Source organism: Cyprinus carpio, unplaced genomic scaffold (assembly GCF_018340385.1).
Source record: "Cyprinus carpio isolate SPL01 unplaced genomic scaffold, ASM1834038v1 S000000191, whole genome shotgun sequence".
In the NCBI taxonomy this organism is placed as follows: domain Eukaryota; kingdom Metazoa; phylum Chordata; class Actinopteri; order Cypriniformes; family Cyprinidae; genus Cyprinus; species Cyprinus carpio.
In genome coordinates, this window is record NW_024872941.1 from 16,231 (window position 1) to 20,072 (window position 3,842).

The window sequence follows — 3,842 nt, forward strand, 5'->3', positions numbered from 1 at the left end:
AACCATTCCCACCTCTCACGCCAAGGGTCTTCCACAACCCCTTCCCTTGCCTTTCCCCTTTCCTTTCCACACGTAGCCGATTTTATTGCTTGTGTCCCAAAAAAGCCAGCTCGTTCAAAAACCTAACTTCCCCCGGCCTTTTTTAGATTCCGTGTCTTTGGACGAGACCTTTCTTATGTCTTTTCTTCAGTGTGTGTTTCATTGTTCTTTTATCTCAAGCTCGGCAGGACAAGGACACTCCAGGAACTGAGTTTGGGACCCCCCAGGCTGCTAGGAGCCTAATGTTAGGCTTAACCATAGCTTTTACCCGCAGAGGTTGTTCCCTCAAGCCTTGTGTGAAAAAAACAGCTAGATTTTTTCTCGTGAAATGGGCCACTTATGAGAACTCGCGGAACCGCCCGGTGGCATGTCCGTTCGAAAGCTGGCCGGGGCTAAGCTCCGTCGGTAGAGCATGGAGGCGTCTTAATCTCAGGGTCTTGGGTTCGAGCCGTCACGTTGGCGACGTATCTTTTGGCCCCCCCCCAGGCCTTGCCCAAGGGGTCGCAAGTCCTCCGTTGACATTCAGTTTTGCTGACGCCGCGGAAACATGTTTCGGTCATGAGCTTTTTCGTGGTGAGATCAGCGTCGATTTTTTTGTTGTCACCGTGCACCCAGTGGAGGTTGCCACCGTGAAGTCCATACTCGGTGGCGCAATCGGCTAGCGCTTGTCTGGACAGGGATTTTAACGAACCGAAAGTTTTGTGGTTCGAGCCCACACAGGGGACGAAGGAAGCTTTTGTCCTGCCTGGCTTTTGACTTACGCAGCGGTTTGTCCTGCAAAAAAAAAGAATTGGGCCGAACCGCGACACGTGTTCCACCGATAAAACGCCATGCGTGCGTAAAGCAGCATTCCGTAAAAGCCACCGTTTGATCGTTTACCAGCTTTTGTCAGTTTGCCTCTGTGTTCAGAGAAGCACAAAGGGTGGTAAGCGAAGGGTTTCTGTCACCTACCAATTTTTCTTTTTGTGCCGGGTACAAGGAGTGTCCATGTTTTGTTCCGGGAGGTGTGAGCATGTGTTTACAGGGAGGTCCTGCTCAATGAACTCCCTCGAGGAGTACCACAAATATGGCCACGAAAATAGTTGTGATGTATGCACACAGCGGGACAGAACTCCATGCCTGGATGTTTTTAGGGAAAGTTGCCCTGAACTGTCCAGCCTCTCAGGAGTTTGGAACAGAGAGGTCAAGCGATTGTTCACACTCCTAGTAGCATCTTTGATCTTTTCAGTTTCCCGGTTGTAGGTTGTGGGGGTCCTCCAATTATTGGATGTATGGCACACTTTGTGCCTTTGGTGGAGGCACATTAGGAGCGTTTGCATTCAGTGATCCGCTTCTCTCCCTGAAACGAAATATTAACTCTGGTTTTGATGGTGGCATGTTAGTTCGCCTTCTGCTTGCTTGTTCCAAAACTCTGATCCCCAGCAACAGGCATTGCTAAAACACAAACAAAAGGTCACTCCTAGATCCAAGGTGTCCAAACATGGTATGGAGTGGCACTGTTCCGGGCCGAGTGTTTGCTCATAGCCAAGCTAAAACCAGACCTGACCGGAAGTTTTAGACGTCTGCTTGGAGAGGACCTTGATTCAGCTGCTTCCGCGTGTGGTTTCATTTGGTTCTTGGAGATAAGATCGGCAGTAAGGACAAGGACCCTTCCAGGGACTGAGTTTGGAGTCCTTCCCCTGCTCTAAGACTACTGTTAGGCTTACAAACCTGCTTACCCGGCAAGAGGTTTTCTCAAGGACTGGTGTGAAAACAACAGGCCTCGGTTTTTCTCGTGAAATTGCGGCACATTATGAGAACCTCGACCAGACCCGAGGAAAGTCCGTCGCAGCAGCCCGGCTCTAGCTCAGTCGGTTTAGAGCATGAGACTCTTAATCTCAGGGTCGTGGGTTCGAGGCCCCACGTTGGGCGTATCTTTTGGCTCTCCCTCGCCCCTCTCACTTGCCCAACGGGTCTCAGTCTCTTGACTTCAGTTTGCTGACGCGTGCCACATTGTTGCTTCTGAGCTTTCGTTGGTGCGCTCAGCGTATAGATTTTTTTTTGTCACCGCAACCCAGTGGAGGTGCCACCGTCCGTTCTCTGTGGCGCAAGTTGCGGGGCCTAGCGCGTATCGGCTGTTAACCGATAAGGTTGGTGGTTCGAGCCCACTCAGGACGAAGGAAAGCTTTCCGCCTGCCTTTCCGCCCGTGTGTTTCTGCAAACACAGAATTTATTACAGACGAGGACCCGTGGTCCGCGAACGGCATGCGTGGAGCAGCCTTTCGTTAAGCCTTTTGACGCTTTTCCAGCTTGTGCTCAGTTTGCCTTGTGTGTAAGAGGAAGACAAAAGGGTGGTAAGCGAAGGGTTCGGTCAAGCTCAAATTTTTGCTTGTGGCGTGTACACGGAGTGTTTCATGTTTTTGTTCCGGGAGGGGCAAGTCCTGTGTTCCAAGGGAAGGGTCCTGCTCAAAACTCCCCTTAGGAGTACCACAAAAATGCCACGATAGTACTAGTTGTATGTAGGCCACACCACCGGGGATCCGACCCACTCAGCCCTGGATTTTGTGGGAAGTTGCCTGAACCTTGTAGAACTTCTTCAGGAGTTCGGACAAGAGTTCCAATCGGAGTTGTCACACTCCTAGTAGCATCGTTTGTTATTTTCAGTTTCCGGTTGGAAGGTTGGGTCCCTCCAAATGATTGATTGTATGGCTCACGTTTTGCCTTTGGGACATTAAGGAGCGTTTGCCACTTCAGGGCCCGCTCTCAGTCCTGAAACCGGAATTTTAAACCCTGGGTTGTGATTGTGCATGTTATCGGCCTGCTCTGCTTGTTCAAACTGTGATCCCCAGCACACAGCATGGCTAAAAACAAACAAAGGACACTCTAGGCCAAGGGTGTCCAAACCGTTCTGGAGGGCCACGTCCGGCCACAGAGTTTGGCTCCAGCCAGCTAACAGACCTGCCCGGAAGTTTAGAGTTTTAGAGTCTGCTTGGAGCGACCGTGATTAGCTGATTCAGGTGTGGTTTCATTGGGCTTGGAGCTATAGCTCGCAGGACCAAGGACCCTTCCAGGGATCTGAGTTTGGTGACCCCCATGCGTTAAGCCTACTGTTAGGCTTAACCCTAGCGTTACCGCAAAGAGAGGTTTTCCTCAAAGCCTTATGTGGATGAAAAAACACGCCTCCGCTTGGCTCTGTGAAAATTTTGAGGGGACACCTTATAGAGAACACCGCGAACCAGGCCACGAGGCAAAGTCCGTCGCAGCGGCTCGGCTAGCTTCAGTCGGTAGAGCATGAGACTCGTAATCTCCGGGTCGTGGGTTCCGAGCCCCACGTTGGGCGTATCTTTTGGCTCTCCCTCGTCCCTTCCCAACGGGGTGTCAGTCTCTTGACACGGTTTCAGTTGCTGCAACGCGGGACCAAATGTTGCGTCTGAGCTCGTGGTGCGCTCAGCCGTTAGATGTTTTTTCTGTCTATAACGCACAAAACATGTTATGGAGCGTGGCACCGTTTTTTTGTCCACGTCCTCTGTGGTTGCCATCAGTGCACTAGCGCGTTCGTAGCCCTGTTAACCGAAAATGTGTTTGGTGGTTCGAGCCAACCCCTAACCCCACGCGGACAGCTATAAGGAAGCTTTTCCGCCGCTGCCGTTTCCGCGTGTGTCTGTCGGCAAACACAGAATTTGGCTGGACGAGGACACGTGGTCCGCTAACGCATGCGTGGAGAGCATCGTTGCCCCTTGTTTGAGCGTTCTACGCTTTGTCAGTGCTTGGTTAAAGAGAAGAACAAAGGGTGGTAATGCGGAATGTTTTGTCAGCTCAATTTT

The 3,842-nt window shown here is 51.4% G+C and overlaps 2 non-coding genes across 2 annotated transcripts; both read left to right on the forward strand.

The window, feature by feature from the left end:
* The first annotated feature begins 1,872 nt into the window (after window positions 1-1,872).
* On the forward strand, window positions 1,873-1,950 carry trnak-cuu. The gene has a single exon. It is a non-coding gene; the product is annotated as a tRNA-Lys (tRNA).
* Window positions 1,951-3,283: 1,333 nt separating this feature from the next.
* Window positions 3,284-3,358, forward strand: trnat-cgu. The gene has a single exon. It is a non-coding gene; the product is annotated as a tRNA-Thr (tRNA).
* The last annotated feature ends 484 nt before the right edge of the window (window positions 3,359-3,842 follow it).